Source organism: Lichenostomus cassidix, chromosome 9 (genome assembly GCF_008360975.1).
Source record: "Lichenostomus cassidix isolate B80296 chromosome 9, HeHo_3.0, whole genome shotgun sequence".
NCBI classification, from domain to species: Eukaryota; Metazoa; Chordata; class Aves; order Passeriformes; family Meliphagidae; genus Lichenostomus; species Lichenostomus cassidix.
Genome location: NC_139490.1, coordinates 13344163 through 13360131, shown reverse-complemented (window position 1 = coordinate 13360131; position 15969 = coordinate 13344163). Strand labels below are relative to the sequence as shown.

Sequence of the window (15969 nt, the reverse complement as noted above, 5' to 3'; positions counted from 1 at the left end):
ATACAGGAATTCCTTTGATGTTTCTTCAACTATGAGAAAGTAAGTTCTCCACAGTATCCTCCCAGTATTTTCTACAGAAGTCACATTGTGGCCAAGGCTAAGGAAAGCAGAAAAAGTCAGCAGCAGCCCAAGGTCCAACTGTCATTGGAAATAAGGGGACAACAGCTCTCTGGGAAGCACGTGAGATGTTTGTTGGAGCAGTGTGCTGCTATCAGTGGACAGCATTCCTAATAATGTCAGTATTTTATGACCAGATATTGCGCTCATTCTTTTTTGTCTCTTTCAAAAAACATAAAAATAGAAAGGAAAACCCTTACTATAATAAGAACAGGTTTTGTGTCATTATTTTAATTCGTCAGTTTTTATTTTGTTGAGAGAAAGGAAAAACCAGGAACATATACAAGTATAGGAAAGAAGAAATTTAAAAAAAAATTTCTGTGTAAATGAAAAAAACCTCTAGAACTCCTTCAACCTTGTTTTTTCCCCTAAAACTTTTTGTATTTTTTCCTCCTGGCAAGTAATGGTTCAAACAATTCTTTCACTCATTCCTTCTTATTGATTTCAAATTTGAAAAAAATAAGAATTAAATGGTGTTCTTGTAAATAGAGGAGATTCTTATATCCGAAAATCCCTACAAAAGTTGAAAGAACACATGCTGCCCTGTGCTGGCCTATTCCATATCATGCTGCACAACAGCCTTAAAGAAAGACTTTTCCTCATCTGCATGGTGGGAAAAGGAGGATTTCCATGATGATCTCTCGCAACAGAGAGTCTGGTGGTCAGCATTGCAGCAATTGGCAGGAAATGATTTATGTAATAGAATGGTGGCCCGAGGTTTTACATCAAACAATTTATTAGAGCTATTCTGCTATACAGTATTTTACTGTTAAAAATTTCACAGGAGACAGGGGTGTATTCAATTTCATGGTTTTCCACATATAAAAGTTAATTACCATAGAAGTCCACACTTTTTCTCCAGGATTGGGTGCATCCAGCAGGAAGTGTCACTGTTCCGTCTGCATCACTTTTATGAAAGCTCTCCTGGATGAGTTCAGCAATTTCCTGAGGAGGTCAATGGACTTTATAACTGTGTCTTCTGAGACCACTGTCTCAGGGACATGTGGGATATAAGAAGGGAAATCTGCTCTACAGTTTGAGTTTTATGATTGGTATTGGGAAAATAAAAAAATCATGGTTGGATCTAAAATCAATGAGGTATGAACATAGTTTGCATTTGAATAAAATTTTGATTGTTATCCCAAATCTGTTGAAGGACCCACATGGTCTTCAAAGAATGTTGAACTGTGGAATGGTTCCTCAGCTGCCTTTTGGTTATGGAAATCACAGCAACATGTGACAAGGTTTCAACCATCTGCTGAAATCGTTGCTCCAATAGAAAAGTCAAGGGTGCATTTTAAACCATTTTCCACTTAGCACAGAATTGTTTCATACAGAGTGGAATCTTTTAAATAAGGTGTCAAATATGGCTTTCTATATGCATCAAAGAAATAGCTGTGTAGAAATGGATGTCACATTTCAAACTGGCACAGAATCTCCCTTCTGGTTCAACTTAGAAGCTTTCACAGATTTTCACCAAAATACACGCCTGATCTCATTTATATGTTAAAAATCATCACCACATACACTGCATTTATGTTATTTTGACATTTGGTCTTTTTTTTGAATGTATAAAGCACATTTAACCTACTTTCAAAAATATATTGTGTGTGATAGGATTTGTTTCTTCTGCAAAAGTAAAACACCCTGTGATGTACCTTGATGTGTGTTCTGCTGCAAAGCTCATGGAGTTTTATGACTTTAGCATTAGCTGCTCCTGGAAGGAGGTCACTTGGAGTCTGTTCTTCACCCTTAAAATAAAGCCTGCTGTGTTTTGGCTGGTCAAAAGTCTGCATCCAAATGCTAAACTGCACACACATGGATCAAAGCCACCACACCAAATATCATCTTAGTTTATATCAAAATGAGGACCGTGGAACTATAAATATACTATTTCAATGTAATATTAATACATTATAATGCCAGTGTTACTATTTGGGGGCCTTATATTAGGATTTTGGGCCTTAATGTTAACATTATGCTCATGATGAACACAACTTTGGTGAGATATCAAGTCCTCATGTTCACTTCATGTGCTTCCAAGTATCACAAAATGCACACAGATAATGCAAGAAAGTAACTATGAGGAGAGCAAAAAGTAAATTTTGGGTTTTAATCTGGAAAATATGTTTTCAGAACTGATTGTATTGTTTAATGGAGCCATTGGTTTTCAGTTAGATATGCTGATTAACTAAACATGGGTTTAAATATCAGCCAGTAGAGAGGAGGTGGGGTAGAGCAGCCCAGGTTTCCCATTCTATCAAAACAAGCTTTAGACAGAAGAAACTCGTAGTGTTTTGCAAGGACCTAATACATGATTTTGGATTTATTGTAAATCTTTGCTCTGGACATTATAAACCTTTGGCAAGATACATTTCTTGGTTTGCAAGACAGGTGACATAGTTTTAGCTGAATAGTTAAATCCTTCATTAGTTCAGCCCTTTCAATGTCTTTTTTACTGAGTGGGAAGTTTTAAAATCCCACAGCAAACAACAACAGTCTTTTAAAAAATGCTGTGATCTTTGGAATATGTTACAGTAAAATCAGACATAGACAGCTCACAGTTTTTTCATACTGATGCCCTTTGGTAAATCGGATTCCTTCCTTAAGGGATGGAGTGAGTTGAGAAACGTGGCTTCAATAAATTTCTGTCTGAAACCTGAACCAGCCAGTACGTTTGTATGGAATGTCAAAGTTGAAAACTGCTCCTGCAAACTTCTGTTTCAATGCAAAAACAAATGTTGCCACACTCATTAGGTGCTGATATAATCACAGCAGCCACAAGCACACTTTTCTGCTGCTCTTTCCCACCATGCCTGGTGCACCCCAGACCTGCACTGCATCCCTCCTGCTGTTCCAAACACATTTATTCTCATGCATCATGAATTGCAAAGGGAGGATTGCTCTATTTGGAATCAGCTTCCATTACTCCAGGAAACACTGTAAGCTTTTAGAGGAAGCAATATTTGCTGTATGGCCAGAAAAATGATACTTTAATGAAACATAAGGCTCTGAAAAATGAAGCTGTTTGAAATAAGGATTTGTATTAATCTGCTGGAAAATTGTCCTGGGATTTTCTGCTGGGATTATTGCAGACATGCTGAACACAAATGACTATAAAATCCTTGTTTCTTAACTTTTGGGTTTTTTTCACCCTGACTTCTACTCTCTCATTTTCCAGAAATGGTGTTCTAACTTCCCTAGTTGTTCCTCCATGTCTTTTAAAAATCTTCTTTCCTTTTGTTTGCTAAGGAAAGATATAAAAAATGCTATCATCTTTTAATATTGTATTTTTAACTTTTTCCAAATGTCTTTTAATTCCTCAAGACAGTAACAATGCTATAGTTACTGTAGTTCTCCACTACTCATTAAAGACCCTCGCAGGAAAAAATTTCTTCGTAATATTGAATCTAAATCTGCCCTCCTTCAATTTAAAGACAATCCCCCTTATGGAACTTCATGAGGTTTTGCCCTTCTCTCAAGCCTGTCAGGGTCTCTCTGGCTGGAATTTGAGCTCTTCAGTCCTTCCAATCATATGGTCAGTCTACTTCAGTGGCAGCTCAGAGTAGCCTAAGATTATACTGTTCCCAAACCATGAAAAAAGCACTAATTCATATAGCTCAGTAACCAGTCTAAACTGTTTCAGACCCAGATAGAGTGGTGAGGCACCCAATACAATCTTAAGAATACATTTTTAGCTATTTCAGTCACATTTCTCTTCAAACAAATTCAGTTTGCATCTTTAAATAGTTCACAAAATGTAGTAAGAAAGACCAAGTCTCTCTACAGTGTTTTAACAGATACATAATCTACTGAAACAGCATGATGATAATTAAGTGGAAGAACCACTAAAGTTTTCTAAGAAAGAAAGGTGCTCTCTTAAAGAAAGAGAAAACAAGGTGGAAAAGGAGATAAGAGCTGTGACAAAGAAAAATTACAGATTTTTGGCAGTTTTTAAAATCTATTTTGCAGCAATCTTAACCTAAAGCAGGCTTGTTTTGGCTCACTGTGCAATGTTTGCAATTCTGGGCTAGCTAAGCCTAGAAGGTGCTATTACACATATCTGATTGGCAATGTTACTGGTGCAGGGAGAAAATCAAAACAAAACCAAATAAAAGGTGAGTAGTATGGATATTCTGCTACTTTTTTTTACAATGTTCCTGTGCAGAAAGGATTTCTTGAGGTGCAAGAATTAAATCAATATTAAAAGATCACAGAATAATGATAATATCATGCTATCTACTTGCAAGCCATTAAAAAAACTCATCATTTTCCAATTAGTTAATGAGTTATTTATTGCTGCTACTGTTATTTTATGCTTCCAGGTACCCAAAATGGCTAAAAGGATATAGCTATAAAACTATCATCAACCACAGCAAGACAGGTTGCCTAGAGTGTATCATGCCAGAAGACTAAATTTACTTTTCTTTTGTCCTCCAGAGCACTTTTATATAGCCCCTGAAGGTTGAATATTTACTTTTTGCTCTAATTCCTCATTTTAACCATAGAGTTGTCTCTCTTCAGCAGAATTTGCTTTCAGAGCATCACACTGTTGTGTCTGGCCAAAGCACACTGAGCCTGCACATGTGCACTGCTCCCTCAGGCACCTGAACCTGGGCCAGGCAGGGACTCCCCAGGAGAGCTATCAGCACTGCAGCTCCCTGTTTGCACCCCCAGTGTTACACTCACTCTCTGCCATGTGGAAGAACAAACATGCAGGAAGGTGCCAGTGCCAGGCTTCCCTGCCTTTCCTTTGAGGAGGAGCATCTCTGCCATTAAGCACTTGTGGACCATCTGAGCCACACTCCACCTGCACAGGGCAGGCTTGTGCCTCTTTCACACATTTTTGTTCTATCTCACTGTTCTTGGCAATTCCTGCTCCAGTTAGATGTAATATCTATGCTGAGGAAACCTTCCAGAAAGATGGTGGTGTTTGCTGCTCAGTGACAGGAATGTCCTTTGGACAGACCTGCTGTCCTTATTTTAATCATTGCATCTGTTTGGTGTGCTATATACCACTGCTCTTTTTATAGTTTCATTTTTCTTTAAGCCTGAAACTTCTACTGATCTGCTGACTCAATAACCTCTGTTGTCCACACTTTCTTCTTAAGGAACTGCTTTAAACTTTCTGATAACAGATCAGAAGCTGCTGCAAGTATTGGATTTATGTACCTCTACAGAAATCACCAGGCTGAAGTTTTTATTGTTTCTGCACTCCATCTTTGCCCCAGGCATCAATGTCACAGTGTCACCTGGAGACAGTTCCTTTCTTGCTTCACAACTAAATTTTAATCCTGGTTGATCTACAATCTGCTCCCAGACCAGTTTTTTTAAAAGATGGATTACCCATCCCCTTGCTACTCTGAGTCATTAAGCCCATGATTAAGCCAATCTGTCTTTAAGACCCTAGATCTGATCAGGTTTAAACGCATTGCCTTCACTGTACCTGAACAAAGCACTTGTGCCATTTTTTCAGATGCCTGGATCTCCACTGGACAGGAGAAGCCAACTGGAATTGGCTGCCAGCACAGCCCAGCAGTGCTCCGTAACCCCAGCACACAGCAAATGTTTTCCAGGCTGCTTTGAAGCACAAAAAATTGTGTATAAAGTTTCAAAATTTATCATCACCTCTATCTCTGGGTCTCTAAAGGATGGGCAAACTCTGAAGTCTTTGAGGTGCTATGACTGAGTGCATGACAACCTAAATCCTAAGAAATCCATTGCTCTATAAAGGATTTTCTCTCCACTCTCCCTAAAATGCTGAACAGGGATTAGTGAAGCGTAGTTGTTATGTAAAAAGTCCCCATGTTTTGTATAATTAGTGAATGCATGAGCAGGCAATAGGCTGGTTAATATTTCTGCTTGATACCTGTATTGTCATAATGATTAACCTTTCATAACTGTCAGAGCAGCAACACTATGTGATAATGCCAAAACAGAAAAGGGCTAGGAGGGAATAAAGATATTTTTGTGTAAAAGCTGCTGCACTGGCTCCTGAGTCCAATGCACTTAATGGTGTAGAAAACATACATGTAGATGTCAGCAAATGGGAGGCAAAGATCTAAGTAAGAAGGAAAAGAACTTGGCCTACCAGATTTTGGATAACAAACATTGAATATGAATCCTGACGTAAAAAGATTCATGTATAGCAAAAAAGCTGCCAGTGAAATGAATGGTCTTGGATCCTCTTTAGCAATGTGATATTAAGTAAAAGAGTAGGAGAGTTCTTATAACTTCAGTATAAATATGACAATATTTCTGTATCAATTTTTTTTTTCACAAAAATTTTGTGAAAAAAATTTTGTGAAATTTCTGTATCAATTTTTTTTTTTCACAAAAGCTCTCAGTGATGCCAATAGAGATAATATCCTTCAATTTATAGTTTGCTGAACTTGGATTCAGCTCCACTGCAATTGTTTACTCAGGCCCACAGAAAGTAAATGTCAGCATTGGGACTGAAGTCCAATTAAGCAATTAAGCCTGGAGTAATAGATGCCTCAGACAAGGTGAGTGTCCCATTGCTTCAGGCAGAGTGTGAGAAATGTCATGGTGTTGGGACATGGGCTATGACATGAGGAGGGAAAGGCCTTTCTAAGGGCAAAAGCAATTCCCACATCTCTCTCTGTCTTAACAAGAATTTTTTCTTCTGTATCCTTTTTTCTCCCATACTTTGGGCAGATGCCTTGACCTAGATCTCAATTGTTGACTTTCCCACTGGGCCTCTTCTGGGAGACCTTATTTCTACAGATTTTCCTCTGGTGTTTTAACATCTACCCCAGCAGTCCATCAGAGCCAAAACCCACAGACTTGTTAAGGAGAATATCAGGTGTTTGTGCACACACACAATTCTGTGTGAAAGCCTTCCTTTCCCTGTGAGCATTTCAGTGAGGAGCAGAGTGAATTGTGCTCAGGAGCTGCTTTTCCAGAGAGTTATTCTGGGCACTGCCTGTGCCAAAGGGAAGCTCCAGCGCTGAATGCACATCTTTGTGTCCTGACTGGAGACAGGGAAAGGCCAGCAAAACCCTGCAGAGGCCATGCAGGGACAGAGCTCTTGTCCCCAGACAACATCCAGGGGATGTAAACAAGCATTGCAGAGAGGAAGCTGCAATTTCTGCTGTATTTTCCTACTTTTGGTGTCTCTGTTTACAACTGTCTCACTCCCCAGGGAATTCACAAGCCTCAAACCTTGCCCCTCTCTTCAGGCTCTTGCAGGTATAAAAGTAAGTAAAACCTTTGCAGCTGAAAGGATTTTGGTGTGAGTCATTCGGCACCTGAATGCTGAGTCCATTCTCTCAAGGATAAAATATTTATTATGATTTATAAAATAATGAATATTTCTTACACAGAGTGTTAATTACACGGGAGGAAATTATCACCTTTCGCTGTTTATATGCATAACTCTAGATGGGATTTTTTTCTAGGAAAATTAATAAAATTTTTAAATTTTTTTTAAAATGAGCACCCAAAAAAAAATTGACATAGCATCAGCTTATATAAGCCTATTTTGTACCTCTCCATTTCTACTTCAAATGTCATCTCAGCAACTCTTTTCACCTTACATAAAATCCTTTAGAAAACACTTGCAAAAATAATTAGAAACTCTTAGACTGAGGAAAAACAAAAGTAGGACTTCTGTATACAAAGAAGGAAAAATTGCAGTCCCAAACACTGGCTGGTATGTCATGAGCATGAAGACCAGAATAAGTTAAACCAGAAAATAGATGAATATGAAAAAAAAAGTAAAGAAAAAAAAGGAGAAACTGAAATATAGTATGCTATTAATAGTGAACAATTGCATCAAAGTCATTGAACTGATCCTTGACTGAAAGTTGAAAGATTTTTTGTTGCTGTGTTTTATTTTTCGAAGATGTGGAGATATCTGTGTTCTGCAGGCTCCATTTGGGCTGCTGAGGATGCTGTGGAACCCAGGAGCATCCCAGCCAAGCATCTGAAGCACTTGTGCTCCTCTGTTTTCACCTCCTCCCATCACCTCTGCTTCCCCTCCTGGCAGATCTGAAGGTCTCTAAAGGCTGAGCCTTCACTACAATTAGAAAACAGAGTTTAAAGATGGGACCAATAAGCCACACAAACATGAGAGGACAATGATACCATTTAGCTATCAATGAATGGATCAGTTCCAGATATTTATAGATGAAATTGTGTGTGCCAGTTTGGGCATATGTGAGTAACTTTAGATTCCTTGACTTTTTATTTTAATGCAATATGTGGTAGATACAGTAACTTATTTTTATAAACCACAAAACATAAGCTTCATTTCCTCCTACTTATAAAAAGATCTCAGTTTATACACTTCCATGGAAATAGAGTGTTCAGCTTCCTGCTAAACTGCTAGCATGTTTCTACCAACTTCTCAAAATGTTTTTCTTTACCCTTGTTGATTGTGAAAACACTCCAAATATTGTGGCAAAACACACTGGAAAATAACAGAGGCTATAAGTAGGTAATACTAATTTTTCACACTGTGAGCTGATATTCACAGACCTTTTCCTGGAGGTGTGAAAGATGGGAACTCAGAGTATATGAAATCAGACTATACGAAGGGAAAGTCTGGGCCTCCCCAATAGAAGCCATTGCTTTGCCAACTTGTTTGCCACTATTAAACAATTTTCCATGGACCACAAGCCCATCATTCCTGAGAAACCTCTGTCAACTCCCATGTAAACTGTAATTGCATTTCCTAACTAAAATTCAGCAAAAATCCCTAGTGCTTCCTCAGCACCAGGGGAAGAACAAACTGTATGAATTTCCATCCTTCACACACAGGTCACACTTGATGGACTCCACTGTGGGCCCTGCATCACACATTCTCTCCTACCGACAGTCTAGCTGTGCTCAAGTCATATTTCCATGCTATATGTTTCTAGTAGTCAAAAAATTATTACATTTGCACTGAAACTCTTTAAAGACATGACCTTGGAATCACCATCCCACGTAAAGGATCTGCTCTGATCTAGTGCAGATGAAAACCAAATACTGAAATACTCATGGTCACAGGAGAGTGATGATAACTCCAGCTTATGCTATTTCACTGCCTGCCCCTACTATAACAATTTCTCACAGCTGGAGAAACAGAAATAAAGGCAAAGGCTTTAGTTCTGTTGCCCATACAGTGTTAAAAAAAAACCAAACAAAAAAACAAAAACAAGCCAACAAAAGAGCTAAGATCAATAAAAATCTTCGAAGTTAAGTTTGGAATAATCTCCATTTTCTTCACCCTGAAATAGTAACTTCAGTTTTAGTAGTTACTTCATCCTCTTCTTGTTTACCAGATGCAGACAGTGAGCTACAGCAGAATGAAAACAGAGCTGTCTTTCCCCTTCCAGCCTTTACTCCTGCATGCTTCTTCATATGGTTTTATTTTTAAACATTTTCCCATAAAGATGTAACTTACTTTAGGGCTTACTTCAAGGAAGCTCCCAACAAGTTCCCATATGCGATTGCTTAACCCAGAACAGCTGAGCTTTGTAAATCAGCACCAGACCCAGCAGCACGCTGAGCCTGCACAGGCTGATGGGGTTTGCCTTTTGTAGTGCAGTCCGTTCACTAATGAGGAGCTGGCAAGAGGCACAGTGCCCGCTGGACCTCATTAAATGGGTTTATTTTGGCTGCTTTTGGCCTGCTGAAGCCTTACCTCAGGCAGGGCTGAGCACAGGGGCTGCAGCAGCACAAACAGGGCTCCTGTATCCCAGCACACCTGGGCTCTTCCTGAAGAGTTTGAAGGCAGGTTTCCTCCCTGTCACTAAGTGTGACATAGAGATACAATGGCACTTTAGTGGTTTTCCTCAGAACTTGTCACTGCTCTCACTGAAGAGACTCAGCCCCAGCCTGAGGGTCGCTCCCCCACATGTCACCATGTCCCTGCACTGACAGTCTCCAAGCACTGCTGACCCTTCTCAGCCTGCACTGCAGAGCTACCAGTTTTGAATTTACTTAACAAATTGCACAGACATCTTCCCAAGGTAAAGAAAATGAGCTGAGTGGCAGCAAGCCATCCTGTGCCACACTCTGCCCCAGGCAAGGCAGCCTTGGGGCTGCAGGATAGGGAAAGCCACAAAGGCATTAATGTTGCTGCAGTCAAACCTCATCACTCAGTTCTCTCAGGTGTGGGGGAGTCTGGAGGTGAACAACAGCCATTAGTGCCTCTTAACCTGCTCTCGTTGCCCTCAGCTGTCAAGTCCAGCTCTGCTCTTTCCAGCTCAGACATGCTGGTGAAAGAGATGCTTATGAAGTGAAGCTCGAGTGCCAAGTCCAGCAGTCCCTCCAGGCTGATTATTTTGCTTGGAGGCTCAACTCCTCTGGCTAAGCAGAGGAGTAAAACCACTGCAAATCTGATCAATCTTTCCTCAGCCCAGAGGTAGGAAACTTATACTATAAAAACTGGAACCTGAAGCTGTGATTGTGAAAAACCTCAAGTTGTTTTAAAGAACTAGTTGAGGAGCACTTGAGCTGTGGCAGCAGTGCTTCAAGAAAACTGTGGACATTTTGTCCCCTGCCACAGCTGATGCACTGTGCAGCTCTGCACTGCTCATGACGTGTGCAGGAGGACTGTGCAAGCACAGGGGGACCATTAGGTTTGTCAGGGGAGCCCCTGCTGAATTTTGGACTCTTCCCATGCTGGGCAGCCTCTGGGGCTGGTTTGTCAGCAGAAGTGGCCTTCTATGGTCAGACTTTTAAGTCAGTTGGATTGCACCCAAAGCCGCAGAAGTATGTGGAAAAAGACTTAGGATCATAACTGCAGATTTTCATTAGCGAAGATTAAAAGCTGCTTTACGTTAGCCTAACTAGGGGCTTTACTCACTAACATAGCATTACACATTTCCAAGTCCCTCTAAGTAAAGCTGGACGTGCTGTGCCAGCACAACTGCACTTGGTGCCTGGAGACCACCCGTGTTCCTCTGGCAGGTCTGAGCCAGGCTGCACAGGTGGTGCTTGAAAACATCCTGCTGCTTGGCCACCACTGCAGGGCAGGATGTGTAAAGAGATATATGAGCTGTGCTTTTCTAAATTAGTAATGACTTATTAATCTGGACAGGTATATTCTGGCTGTGGACATCTAACAAGAAGTGAGAGAGCTATTTTTGCTCAGCTGTGTTGGTGCAGGGATATGTTTGACAAGGCTGGTGGCAGCCAGCGTGCTGAGACATCCATCAGAGAGGCTGAAGCTCAGAGTCACAGTGGGGTGCTCGCTCCTGACAGCACCCCTGGCCATTCTGACCCCTCAGGGATTTTGATCTCCTGCTGGCTCAGGGGGCTCAGTGCTGGCTGCTCTTGTCATGGCTCTGCCTGTGCTGTCACTTCCATCTAAGCCTTTATTCACGTAATTGAAACACAGTGTGCTGAAAAGCAGGGCCAAAACTCAAACTTTGTGGTGTTCCTTATTTGACAAAGCTCACAGCTCTGCTACAGCTCTGGCCTGTCATGATAAAATAACTGGTTTAGTGCACACAGAGGTGTTCCTTTTTGCTCTCAGCCTCCAGTGTTTCTGATGTGTTGTGGTCCCATGATGTGTCCCCTGCTAACTGCTCTCACCACACTTTCAGCAGACACCTCTCATGGCAGATATCCATTTGGACGGTCAGGAGTAATTCCTGCTTTGAGATTTGCCATTCAGCATCTCTGTGCAGCAAACTCACATTGACAAAGGAGGAAGCTGAACCCACACAGCTCCCCCAACACACTCCAGAAGCCAGGCTGCACAGCTGAGCAGGAGACCCAGGGGCTGCAGCATTTCCCTGCTTTTCCCTGCACAGTGAGACAGCAGCTCATGACCACTGTGCTCAGCCCCAGATGATTTTCATCCCAGCTCACTCAGTTCATTACTGTGCCTGCCTTGTTTTCCCTGGTTTTGATGTTTGTTTAATGAGACTACTTGCTAACAAAGCTGCACGGAGGTTTAGGAAGCACTTCAAGGTAACATTAGAAAACTGGCTTGTAGTTTTCTCTGGTTTGAATAGCACACTTTTGTCTGTGTGAGCCATACTCCATGTCTGCTACTTCCATAAAATACAAGCAAAAGTAGAAAAGTTCCATCAGTTGCACTCCTAGCATAGGGCAGTCCACAAAGCTCTGGTAAAGAGCCACTGCATCCCAAGCCTTTCTGAAATTACCTATCAAAAATTTAGTGAAGTATTCAGGTAAGTTTTTTGGTTTGGGCCATTCTGCCTAGTTACTGATAAAAAAACTACACCTTAAAGAGATAAGTAGGAAAGGCACTTTAAAAAGACAGTAGCTAGAAATATGATCACATTCTCAGCAGTGCAAATTTCTACTAAAATTGAAATCAAGTGGTGTGTTTCCCATGCTTAATTACAGAACTTAAGCCACTGTATATCATAAAGACTATTTATTAATTGCTCACAGATTAACAGGCTAACATTTTGATCAGTACCTAAAAAGTGCTGGGATTTTTTTTATTTTTTTTTCACCAAAACCAACTTGTGTTGCTAAATTATGTTTCTGGTAAAATCAAGTTTCATTAGAACCTGCTCTGTCTAAAATTTAGCGTCTAACCAACAACTTTTACTTGTTCTTTACAGCATTTCTTCTAAGATGTCCAAAATTAGTGTAAGACTCTTACCCATTTTGAGTGCTGTACCTCTGCAGGTCAGCTACACCCTGGAAGCTGAAGCTGTATTAATAATGAGTTTCAAAAAAGAATCTGTAGGATTTAACCACCCAGAAGTACTCACAGCACTGAATGCAGGGAATTCTGAAAGTTTTTGCAGATTTTTCTCTTGCCATGAGATTCTGAACTCCCAGAAAGCTTCCCAGCCTGGCTGTATAAGGAGGCCAAGCAGGATTTCTGACAGGCTCTGTGGAAAACAGAACAGTATTTGTAATTTAAATAATTACTTTTAAATCAGTGTTCATGAGAAATATCTTTTGAGATGAGTTGTACTGATAGTGGCTTCAGACTGAGCTGTTAAACAGATTACTTCTAGATGGTTTCCAGTGCTGCCAGTGCAAACTGTTTGCATCCAGCTACAGTCACTAGGTCCCAGTGGAAATGTTTACTCATAACCACATCCCGCAAGCAGGTGAAAAAAGCGCAAAAATTTGCATTTTTACTATTCAGCTGCTGAATTATTTACCTTCCATTTTCTGTTTCCAGTATGAATTAAGCTGTGAAATAGATGCCCAGAATCACTGATCTGTTTAAATAAACAATGTGATACACACCAGGCCACGAGGACCATCTGACACTGATTTCTTTTGTTTCCATTTGTGGAGCAGGCAAATTATATCCTGCACAGAGAGAACAGACCTATCCATGTGATTTCATCAGAGATCTCCATTTGTGGTGGTGAGTTCCACCACACCACTTGATGGTCTGTTTTTCCGAAATGGAAACATTTCTGGCTCTCGGAGGGTGCAGGGGATGACATTTCCGTAAGAGGAGCTGCTACATATACATTTGTGGTTCTGCCTTTGGCACAACACCACTCAATGCCAAGCTCACAGGGCTCGTGATTGTATATATGTTCACCACAAATTTGTTTCTCCTTTGAAGGGCTTGAAAAGGAGCATGATGGAAACTTTTTTTCCCATTTGTGATAAGATTTACAGGTTAGGAAGGCTAAATTTATAGGTGCCATTTCCTCTCGTACAGCAAGATTGTTTCCATGAGAAAAGAGGCACTATTCCCCAGTCTAAATATACATTAAATAAAAACCCTTCTTGCAGCCAGAGTTTAAAATTTCACAAGAATTGGTTGAGCAAACATTGAGCCCCTGAGACTGGAAGAGGCAGAGTCCTGGGAGGCACAGCTAGGGTACAGATGGAGCCTCCTTTTCCAGGAGTGTGTGCCTCCCTCCCAGAGGGAAGGATGCTGAGCACAGGGCTCCTGCAGCTCCTTAAGGCTGTCACCACAACCACCCAGGGGACATGGAGACCTCCCAGATCCAACACTCACTGAGTAAAGGTTGCACCAGAATCGTTTCCTTCTTGCTCCTCAGGTTCAGGCTCTTGTGTCTCTGGATTTGGCCTCGGTGTTGAGCTCCCCGAAGCAGCAAAGCCAAAGCCCTAAAAGCAAAGCCTTTGAGGATCCCTGAGCAAGGAAAGGTAGAGGAAAATTAATTGCCCAGAAGAAAACATCTGAGGGCACTCCAGTGGCTCCCTAACCATAAGAAAGAAGGAACCTAATGCCAGGTGCCAGCTGGTTACACCTCCTTCAGCAGCTCCCCCAGTCCTCCTGCCATGCAGCAGTGACACTAATATGAGTCAGAAAAGTATTTGAAGCAGTAAGGGGTTTTTTTAAAATTTTTCTTGGATAGTGCACTTTATATGCCAGGGAACATTTTTCTTTATATATAAATGCTTTAGCATCCAGAAGTGTTGATATTCCATGCAAATATTTTCACTTTTAATTTTACAAAATAAAGGACAACGTTTCTTCTACAGCCAGTTTATTTTGTTCCTTGAGCACTGTTTTTGACTATTGGCAGCCCATCTGCCTGCTAGTTATCAGCAAGATAATTTGATCAATCCTGTAGCAGGCAGATCCATGGTCCTCTTCCAGACAGTATTGAAAATGCTTTTGCTTAAATGTTTAGCATCAAGGAGGTTATAAATCCACACCATGTGATCAAGCTGAAGGAACAGCTGTACTCAAAAATAATTGTTTTTTTCTCACAGCCTTGAGATAATTTCTAAGATAGCTGGTCCCTCTAGCATCTAATTTATGTGCCAGAACAGCATATAAACTCAAACAATATTGTAGAGCAACCCCAAAGATTTTCTAAATTTTCTAGTATTAAGAGATAACCACATAGATTGACTGAAAAAATTAACAAATATTTGAGAGTAAAGGAAAACTTCTGGGCCCCAGAGTTACAAAAACAATTGAACTTCTCTGTATTTAGAAATTCCAGGAGAGTTTTCAGACCATAAGCTTCACACAGTTGGAAAGCTCTTGGTATTCTGAGAGAACCAGTAAATGTGATTTTTGTTGACGACCTGTTCTGGCAATATAACTTACTTTCCCATTATCATCCTCAGGAACATTCCTTTGTCTCATGGGTGGGTATACTCATGTCCTTGTGCTTGGCCTGGCAGAAGATGTAGGAAGGAACTGCTCATATTTGGACAGAGCTGCTGGTAACTTGTGCGCCCCCATTTGTCGTGGAGTAGCAGCTTCTTTGTATGCCTATGATGGAGGTGCTAATTTACATCTGGAAGTGTTAATTAATAACAATTCATAAGGTCACCTGTCTACAATTGAAACTCCTTCCCTGTGGAGAGGAACAGAGAGCAGCAGTGATGTCAAGGAGCATACAAGAGCCACTGTAGATAAAACAAACAGGCACATCCTTTCCCTGAGCTTCTCTGCCTTAGAAAAAATAGCTTAACATCCAAATACTTCATATAATTTCTCACTGATTGCAAGCATAGACAGACCCTCTGCTGCAGAACAGGCATGTCCATTTGCCTAATAAAGATTTCAGAGATTTGTAGGGAAAGGTTGTAAATCGGTAACAAAGTGGAAAAGAAATGCAGTGGAACCATGTCATTGCTTTCTGTGAAAAAAAAATATGTGAAGCAGCTTACAACTCCTGCAATCACTGCCTAAGCACCCTTTTTGAGAGAAGTGCTTGCAGGACAGCAGAGTGAAGAGCATGAAGATCAAGATGTTCCTTAAGGGCTCCCTAGGCTCTGGGGTCAGGAGAAATTTGTCTTCAGATCTGTCTCAAATGGCTTATCTCAGTCAAAAATTAAACCCAGGGAGGATGCTAAGAGGCTGGTTCAGAATGTAATAAAAATTATGTAGGAAAGGTATATTCCCTGGTCTCCTCTCCTGAGTGAGAGGGTGCTAAATCAGCTGAAAGAGCGAGC

General features: G+C 40.8%; 1 long non-coding RNA gene across 1 annotated transcript in view; it reads right to left on the bottom strand.

Annotated features, from left to right (window-relative positions):
- Positions 1–13286, bottom strand: part of LOC146433313 (uncharacterized) — a 35786-nt gene extending 22500 nt beyond the window's left edge. Inside the window, exons 1-2 of the long non-coding RNA XR_014854051.1 lie at positions 13230–13286; positions 12828–12950 (exon numbers count right to left, since the gene is read on the bottom strand). This is a non-coding gene — a long non-coding RNA (uncharacterized LOC146433313). The remainder of the gene's footprint in view (positions 1–12827; positions 12951–13229) is intronic.
- Between the last annotated feature and the right edge of the window lie 2683 nt (positions 13287–15969).